The sequence below is a fragment of the Lepeophtheirus salmonis genome, chromosome 5, assembly GCF_016086655.4.
Source record: "Lepeophtheirus salmonis chromosome 5, UVic_Lsal_1.4, whole genome shotgun sequence".
In the NCBI taxonomy this organism is placed as follows: domain Eukaryota; kingdom Metazoa; phylum Arthropoda; class Copepoda; order Siphonostomatoida; family Caligidae; genus Lepeophtheirus; species Lepeophtheirus salmonis.
In genome coordinates, this window is record NC_052135.2 from 53,002,594 (window position 1) to 53,013,557 (window position 10,964).

Below are 10,964 nucleotides of genomic sequence, written 5' to 3' on the forward strand. Positions count from 1 at the left end.
CAAAACTATGGGTCAAAAACAATTTTGTGTTTTAATGCTACACTGCTTCTTGAAGGGAAAAACATATTCGTTCAAGCTTCTCAATGGCTTGAAAAGTGTCATGGGAACTCTGATCTATAAACCGAATAAAAGAAAAGATAAATAATAATTTTAAAAAAGCCAATTTTGACTCGAAAAACGTGTTTTCTTTGTCTGCCCATGTCATAATTTGTCTTCACCTTTGACGTCCTTTGCTGTTAATTGGTCTCAAATCATCCAAGAATATGATTTGCCATGTTTCTTACATGTAACTTGTGAATAAAATAGGTTCGGGGAGAAAATAATTTCGTATTTCGTACTTTTCACTTAATTTTAATGTTTCATAAGAAGTGTTACAATCATCCAATTTAAGACAAGTATGTCTCGTTCTGCTCAATAACTTGTTACCAACGAGAATTCAACTTCATAATTCCCTTTTTGTAGAAGCCCTTGTCCCTATTGACAAAAACTTGGACAACCAATTTTCATTGGCCTCTATTGAAGCTAAATTTGTACCCTTTCACGTTGCCATAGATAGGAACAGGTAGTAGTCACTTGGTGCCAGGTCCGGACTATAAAGTGGATGTATAATGACTATACGAGTACCTGAAGCATCTGGGTCGTCATCAAAGATATGTGCAGCCTGACGTTGCCATTATGATGTTTTCTCGTCTCCTATTCTGTTTTTGTTCGATCATCAGCTTCAAACAGTCGATTTGTTCACAGTAGAGGGCAGAATTGAGCGATAAAAATAGAAAAGAAAATATTGCTCGAACCACTGTTGTGCAACACAAACCGAGAGTATTCCTTTCAGGAAGTAAAAATATTAAATAGGGCGATTTTCTTCCTTTGAGCACTCCATATTCGATCACGATAATTCACATAATTCCCTACTGAACCGACCAAGTGCAATACTATCCCAAAAGCGTTTGTAGTATACACTCATACCTTTAAAACGATGTCAACAATAGTGAACAAGATATACTTTATAAAAAATAAAGGGACGAAATTACTTTTTCCCCAACCAATAATTATGTATTTGGATTTGAAACGAGGGAATTATTCGAAGGATGTGTAGTCAATATATGTAGAATAGGGTGACCCTAACTTAAAAATCAATGTTTTACTTGTTTTTCTCACCCTTCCATTTTTCTCCATCATAAATTAATTTCAGAGTCAAAATATTTTTGACTTTATAATTATTTAGTTGTGGCCCTCACTTGTAAATAATCGATTGAAGCATAAATAAATTCAATTAGATGATTTAATACTAGCTGTAGAACGGGGCATTGCCTGGAGTTATTAGGATTCGATGAACAGACAATCTTTTCTTTAATAATATATAGTGGTGCGTTGATCCTTATCCTGTCTAGTCCCACTTGTCGGTCCTTAAAGTTATACGATAGAATAGAATATATTCGTATGATATAGAATTCGAATGAAAACATAAATATATGTACAAGATATCTGAAATGCTCTTAACATATATCTCATATACCTTATTTTCCGGAATAAACCATCAACATTTTTAGAGGGAAAACCAAGAACTGACATTTAAGGAACTATCCCAATGGACAATAGGACGGGTTCTAAGACTTGATTGGACCGAATAAAAAAGGACTGACATCCCTAATATAACTACTCAAAAAATCATCTGCTAAGACAAAACTTATGGGTTCCCATCACTACAGAGCTATTCAAACTTTCTTTGTAAAGAGTGACATTGACCGTGCTGCCAAGTTCATTGGTGCTGGAGCTACCACTGTGAGAGTCGCAGGATCTGGTATTGGATCTGTTTTTGGTTCTTTGGGCATCTGCTATGCCCCTAATCCATCTCTCAAACAGCAACTCTTCTCCTACACCATTCTTAGATTAACCCTCTCTGAGTCTATGGGTCTTTTCTGTTTGATGATGGCATTTTTACTTCTCTTCACATTCTAAGAAGATCAGAGACTTATTTATCCTCCCCCCATCCTTTTACACCTACAAATCCATGTTTTATTATTTTTTCTTTTATCATTAATTATTAAGATTGGTTTGTCCATATGCATAAGACACAAGTCTGTAGAGTTATCTTAAATCTAAAAAATCAAATATTGGAAAAGTCTGCTCATATAGATAAAATATATTTATAATCTTGGTTTCTCGGAAATAGGTTCTTTCACTGTTGGATATATCTTGGGTTATATATATATATATATACACTCAAGGCATTTAAATAAAACTTAATGAGGTTTTAGTGGATTGTAAGGTATCAACAAGGTTGATAATTTTGGTAAGGATACAAAAGCGTCCGAGGAGAAGGGAAGAAATACTTATGGTATCATTGTCCATTGACTAAAAGAATAAACATCTTCCTCTGTTACTTTATCAATCCCCGCCTTTATTATTCAATATTATTATAATATTAGATACTGATAGTCGATAGAGAACTGAATAAAATGCCTAAGATAACGTCTCCTTCTGTCTGGATTTCTGTAAATGGAGGCCCAGGAATTTGGAAATACTTACCGAACGGGAAACAGATGGCTTGTCGGATTTGTCGATATAAATGTGCCTTTAGTCCCCTGTCTATAATTAAACGCCACTCATTATCCTCATCTCATATCAAGAGCATGGATATTCATCTATAAAATCAAGTTAATGATGTCAGACTTTAACTCTGATCTCACAAAGATGCTTATTACATGTATATAAACTTATCCATTGCTAATCATCTACGTTCAAAAAATTTATGGAGAAATACTCTGGTAAACCCATCCCTTCCCGAGAAACCATCATTAAATTAATAGAGGGAGGGTGTTGGTAATGATGTCATTTATAGAAATACCCCCATTGTAAATAGTGAAGTTAAGTTTTGAGTCATCCACGCCAAATTATGATCAAAGTTATCAGTAAAAAGTATAAAATATGTACTAATTTCGAGATGGAACTCTGAATTTTTTGTACCATCTAACAGTAATTATTCATTTCTTTTAATCTAATCATAAAATATGATTTTATTTTAGCTAAAAATATCAAGAATTTTGATACACAGCTCATTAAATGGCAAAAACAACTGCTTAAATGGTCACAACAACGGGGGTAGTAGCTTTTGATGGTTCGCAACTAGTTTGTCTGACACTAGTTTCTTTACTGAAAGACTTGGGTATGACCATTAGGTTTTCCAACATTACATAGTTAATAAATATTTCTTCTTTATCACTTAAGGATTAGCTATGGTTGATAAGCTCAAGAAATTGTGTTCATAAAAGGCAAAAACAACTGCTTAAATGGTCACAACAACGGGGGTAGTTACATTGGGTGTAGCATTATAATTAGCAATTGTGTTTATCCTTCATGATAATAGTATGTTATATAAGCATAAATAACGAAGAAAAAATCTTTTTTGAGGTTCTTAATAAGGAGTAATATCGCCGGACATTACTACATAATTAGCTTTTGCTCTAAATCTTTATGATGGATTTAATTCGAACATTTTTTTTATTAGTATATTTATTGTCTAATTTTATGATTTTGACATTGACTTTATTATTAATTATTATTTAATTATCATCGGTAGAGATATATCTATCCTGTGCACAATTGTATATAGCAACTTCCATATGAAGAAAAAGGGGCGATTATCTGTCTGATTAAGCTCCACGTCTGGCTTGTGTGTTTTGCAACCTAACTTTATGACATATTTATCTGAATTCCGATGTCAGAACAAGAAAATATTATTTGGATCAATCTATTATTTCAATATTCTGTATTTATAGTTTATTGTTATTATTAGTTATATGATTGTTTAATTTTGAATATTTAACAGAAATGTATGATGGTTTATTTTTTAGTATGTAGATTATATTTAATTTAAGCCTTCTTTTTTAAACTTGGATCTTTAAATATATTTCGAAATACTCCACTTTTTCGTTTCATTAGTTATTATTCGGAGAATATGGTTCATAATGAATTACAATTTAATAGTGGGACGTTTTGAAATCTACTGTAACGGATAAAAAACGTCTAAATCAAGTATATCTTTATTAAACATTTTGCAAATTAATACTTTCATTATACCCTCAAAAATCATAATAAAGCAGGCAGCTGATAATCACATCAGTATTTTAAACAATGATACAATAAGTCTTTCTCCCCACCCTCCTTCTACTTGCACGAGTTTTTCTCTACAGGATTATTAGGATTGGGTATTAATGCAAGAAGAATAACTATCATTAATTCATTCATATTATTTATTTTTGTTCAACAGGTGAATCGTCTGTCTAAGCATACATTGATGATTATACTTACAACATATATAATTGAATTCAGCTATTCGTCGAAATAAACATATTATACATATAAATAAATCATCAGTTTTACTTTCCATTTTTCAGAAGCACACTCACACGTAGTTACTGAATACTTAGATGTTCCCTCCTAAAGAAAAAAATGAATAATAACAACTTGATATATATTTTTTTTTAATTTGACGTGAGGAGCAATTTTGCGCAATGATATATTTCATTCTTAGAACCCATTGAGAGAATGAAAATTAAAATAAGGACTTTTTAAGACACGATAAGAGCTAACATAATTTACATTGCACAAATATATTGCATTTACTCCCCCCCTTCATACTAAAAAAGTTCTTTTAAAAAAAGTTGTAAAGTTAATTGTAACAAATTTTTAAAATTATTATATATTTTAGAATTTTGTTTGCTTCCTGAAATTAAATATAATTATTTTACTAATGGGTTTAAATCATGGAAACAATTTGATTTTTGTTTCCTAACAAATTGCAAAATGCATGTCTTACAAATAATTGCAAGTGAATAATTAAAGGAATTTAATTGTCTTTTTATTAACTGATTCATTGAAACATGTGATACCACACTAATGCACACTAATTTTTGTTTAATACCCAATTCTTTTTTTGCTTGAAAATAACTCTAATACATTTTTTTGTGTTGTCTTAATTGAAAATTTGACTTAAATGAGAAGATAAATATAATCTTAATAGAAAAGTAAGAACCTTCGTTCAAAAATTGGACCACCCAGCCTACTACATATATATGAATTATGGTATAAAATGGTATAACACCAGAGACGCGGCTATTTTCTTTGTAGATCTTATGTGAAACATCTTATTATTAAGTAAGTATTGTGTATTAGTATTATGTTCTCGTTTGCGGTACATCAACATAATAACAATCTTGAACAAAATTTAAGAAATGAGAAAATCCCAATTTATGCTTATAATCCATTAATGTTTATATACTTGGCAATAAAAACAGTGGTTACATGACTGCTGTACTCGACGATTTCTATTATTTTATCCACATTTTCGACAATTGACCTTTCAGAACGTGATGCATCTTTGAGATCAAAATTACCAGAATGGCATCGACGAAACCAAAATTGCATGTAATGGGCTGTTATAGTATCAGGACCATAAACACTGCTCACATTTTCAGTCACCTAGGCTTGCATTTTCTCTTTTATCGAAGAAAAACTGTAAAATATGGCATATTTTCTCTTTGATTGGCTGTCAAACAATTACAAAACTATCACATACGTTTTTATAGTACAAAATTTTATCTCTCTAAGTACATCCAGCGTTAACTGATTGCACTTGTACAAGATTCGATACACATTCCTAGGCCATCTATCTAGAAAATAATGGATTTTTGTTTCCTATACCTATTATAAATTATAGCGGTAGTACCCAGTATTATTGAGTTGGTCTTAATTTATTTAGTACAGTCTTAAGACCAGTCCTTAACTGAAGGTCTTTCGAATATTTCCTAAAAATGTCGATGGTTCATAAATCCAACAAAGATGTATGAGATATCTCTAAAGATTACCGATATTTTTTTTGTCTCAATTTGTTTCCCTATCTGCCTGATTTATGAGTTGTACAAATATGATTAATGTAAACCATATATATAATTTCATATGATGTTATTGTGGGGCAATGTTTACCATTTTCAAATACAAATGACGTCATCAAACATTCATCAATATAATTGGTCTAGACCAAATTTTAAATAAGACTTATTTTTATTTTGTAAGATCGATCCAAGCCGAACTTATTTAAAAGATCGAATGAGTTTGCCCCACTCAAAATCCATCTCAAACCATCAACAATTTCCAAACCGAATCCCAACACTAACGGTACATGGATCGATAAATATTCAAAGAGGTATCTCATAACTTGACTCGAATTGATAATGTCCTTGTTATTTCATTAGACACACATATATTGAGATAACAACATTTAAGTCCATTTTATCGTTATTACGATTCTATTTAGAATTAAATATTATAGGCGTAAAAGATGGAGCATCATAAAAACCAATGAGGTGAGGCACTCTTTGTCCTGTTTGGCAATGATTATGTGAGTTGACCTATCTTTTAACACATGCCAATTGATTATTTTTCTGCATTTGAATAAACAATTATTTCTTACCCCCATGCTACGAAAAAAAATCTCATTAGAGGAACAAAAATATTAAATTATGCTTAATTATAAGCCAGACTTATTAATTATAATTAAATGTAGTAATCTTGATCATCATTGAGGTTGACCTTTTGTTGTTGTAGAGGATGTAGTGGCGCAGCAGTGTCGATGATAATGATGATAGTAGAATAGTACATAGATACTGGTGTTGAGTCTCGGTCCGAGACTGATTTTTTTCGGTTCGGTCTTAAGTGATTTTTTCTAGAACAATTTGAACTGATAGACCGCGATCTCAGACCGTAGACCAAAATTTGATCCTTTATAAATCGTGGAGTGATTTTTTCGGTCGCTATCTATGTTTCAATTTTCCCTCTCATTCGCCTGATTTATGATTTTTGTAACACATATAACTTCATATGAAATGATGTACCAATGATCTCAATTTTGAAACACAACTGACATCATCAACAACTCATCTATAGAATTGGTGTATACAAATAGTTCCCTAAGGGGTTATATACAGGGTGAGTACACAAAAATTTAAAAAAACTTTTCACTTCTCCATATTCTTATTCTTTACCATTTGTATGGAAAACTTTTGAAGTAAAAGTTGGTATTTAAACACTTTTCTATACTTTCTATAATATATGTCTCCCTCCATTTTGATCGCACAAAAACAAAACAAACATCAAACTGTAGCTTTTTGTCAGCTCTTTCGAATGGTACCAAGTACAAAATTGTCATAATTTTATAGAACTGATTCAAAATGGCCTAGAAGAGGAATCTAATTTTTGAGTTCTCACCCTGAAGAGCTGTCAGGGGTCTATGTTTACTAAAAATTTGGGGATCCATATAGGTTACGAAATTGTAAAAAAAAATATAAAAATAAAAAATATTATGGCTAAATATTAATAAAGTTTAATAGAATGATTTAAATACCAATTTGATTTGCAGCCTTTCTTGGTAAAAATGGAGTATAGCTGATCCCTTTACCAAATATTATAGCAGCAGCAGTGGATAGAACCTCGGAATGTTTTCGTGCTATCGTGGTTTTATAAGTGATAGAAACGAAATGTAGCCTAGGTGTTAGTAATTCACTGCATCATTCACATTAACAAACATTATTAGCCATATTTCTGACTGTATCAGTTCTTCCGTTTGTAATAAATGTCATTAAAAATATTCATAGCAATCCATTGAGTTCTACATTATTTGTTAGCATTTGTCTCATGCTAATGACAAGAATTTTATAGGGTACTACTTTGGAGCATTAAAATACGATAGTTCTCGAAATGCTTATCTTTGAAAAAAAAAATGTTCCTCTTTTTATGCCATTTGAGTGTTTTTACTAGATAAAATTATATTTTTAAAGAAAATTTAATCAAATGAATGGCAAACATTGCTTATTTAACCTAAACTTATAAAGTTCGGTCCTTGATGACGGCACTCAATTATATTTCTTCTTTTTTATCAGTTACAGCACTGACCGTCCAAAGGACTGGCTCCCCATAGGATTTGTCCCAAGGACTGATAAGATCGGTCCTAAGACTGAACCGGACTATACCAAATAAAAAAAGACAGACACAACACTACTTGCAGTAACAAGGATAATTCTGAATTTAGCGGAAACAAAGTCCATTTTGGCAGCCTTTCTTGTTAAATTTGATTTGATCGAAAGCTTTAATTTTCCTTGTTGCCAAAATTGTCATCCACAAATATCCAAGATAACGATGTTTTGATCTTTGTCCAAGATTTAAATGTCCTTAATATAGATTTTAAAAGAAGGTTTGGTGATATTTTGTCTATGGGCATACCATCATGAATTATCAACCACTACATTAAAATTAAAGACAGATATCATGTTACAAGAATAAATTATCGGAATACGTTGTAAAGAAGAACTTAAGATGCAGTTAAGATATTGTTATTGACAGCAGTTTTGCCTCCAAATATAATTCCTTGTCGATTAATTTACTTTATGGGATAATGCAAGAAAATTATTTATACCTTGCCCATCTGTAAACAACGTGGAAATTTAGCTATAGCACGGTTGTCCATCTTTTACGTGTAATTGAAATCAATTAATAATCATTGAATGTGAAGACTAATTTGTAGCCAAATGTTAAGAAATTGTTATCAGATTGTCAAACTTAAACTTCAAATTAATTATTTATTCATTCCTATTTTTTTGGTTTGTTTGTTTCAATCTTAATATAGTGTGTATTAAAAAAAATCCATTATTTTTTATGGATTTTATTCCAAATTACTCGACGATTTTGATTATTTTATTAACATTTTTGACAATTGCCCGTGATGCATCATTGACATCAAAATTACTGAAACGGAATGCACGAAACCAAAATTGTACGTAATTGTCTCTTACATTTTAAGAACCATAGACACTTTTCACATTTTCAGCCACCTGGCTAGTGTTTCCGCCTTCATCAACAAAAAACTGTGGAATATGGCGTATTTTTTTCTTTGCTGGTGCCCATATTTGACGACCGCTCCAACAATATTGTTCTAAATACTCACAAAACTGTCTGAAAAATTTTTTTAGTACACAATCGTACTTTGTAATGTCATCTAGCGTTAACGAGTCGCACTGATACAATACAAGATACACATTATCAAAGGCATCTTTTGGAAAAATAAAGTATTTCTTTTTTTTACAAACTATTGTTGTAAACGAACTTTGGCTTTATTCAACTATATCTACAATGATTTAATAATAATAATAATAATTACAAAAAAAACTTAATTAATATAAATATCTACAACCTCTATTTCATATCTTGCATATGGTCCCCCAATGTTTACTACTTTTCTTTTATCTAGGTAAAATTATAAATAACAAATAGAACAATTACAATATTTATCAGAACTATTATGTACTTTTCAAGTTTTTTCTTTTCTTTTTCATTAAAATTTCCCAATTTAAAAAAGTCCTGTCAATGTCAAAATCATTGTGTAATTTATCCTTTAAAAACATTTAAAATTAATAAGTTGAAGAAAATCTATGGGCTAAAAAAAAATGGAGGATTTGGCCGTAATTTAAATCTTAAATTTGATTAATTTTTTGTAATAGCTGAAGCAGACCGAATTTTCCCGTGAGACCGTTCATGAAAAAACTCATTTAAAGGACTGAATTATTTCGGTCCCCAAAAAATCATAACAGTATTAGATCGGTGATGAATTTTCAGACCTAAACCCAACACTAGTTCATAGAACGGCCATATCCTTTAATTTTCATTAAGCTCATTTGATTTTAATTTACGTTATGAAGCATTAAATGAGAAGTCATTAACCTGCTGCAAGTTCACTTTTTCTTTCTAAATATATATTTTTTAAACAAAACAAAAATGCGAATAGGCCTTATTATTTATAATAATAATAATATTTCATATATTAAAAGAGAAAAAAAAATGTTTTTGAGTTGTGTTTTAATATTATAAAGGTTAAGAACCTTTACTACTCCGTACTTATTGATGCATTTTGTTTGAAATGAAGAAAAGTTTAAAAAAAAAAATTAAATAAAAGAAGTTTAGAGAGTCTTCTCATTAAACTTTGATAATGAAAGAAGGTTCTACTTTTTTAATTATAGGTACGTAATTAATGATAATATAAAGAAAAGGGGGTTGGGGAGTGAGTATCTGTCCAATTAGTGAAGCATAGTTTTCAATTATCAACTTACATGATGGGTACAAACAAAAATTGTCATAATGTTTTTTTGAGTTAGTGTCGTCTTCCTTTCGTCGCATCTAAAAAGTTTTTTAGTCAAGAAGAGAAAATATATTTTATACATACAAAGTTAGGACCCAAAATTTGCAGTAGCAGATAATTACAATTTATCACCATTATTTTTAATTACAAGGTTTCCTTAGTCAACCAAACGACAGTCGAAACAAAAATAAAAAAGTTTTGTTTTTTTATCCCATACTCTAAGTGCAAAAATGTCAGAGCAACAACAAACCAGGCAACAACGCATGATCAATCTTCTCTGCACCAGTATCATTTCCAAGAAGGCTGTAGAGACTGTTGGCATCTCCATCTGGACTGCATCCAAAATTAAGAAGTCCATTATAGCCCATAAAGCAAAATAAAACCGAAACTTATGTAGCAACAATATGTATGACTCTTGGCCTGCCTTCATGTGATCCAACCCTCAACTTTAACTATAGACTTTGAGGCGTTTTGCATAAGAGTTTTCGGCTGCACCACTCATCCCAATTTATATTTGCTCCGAGGTGCCGTCAGGAAATTATGATACACCATGCCATGGGCGCAGCCTTAATTGTCAAAAGCTGTAAATCTACTGGCGTTTCAAGGCCGTTGATACATTGTGCTGACGCGCACTGTAGTTCCTTAATGTTATTGAATATCATACATATATGCATTATACTTTTGGTTTAGATATATATATTGATAATGTTTAACTTATTTGTTATTATTCTTCGATTATATAAAATATATTCTTCTTGGCTTTTAAAAGGCTTGATCA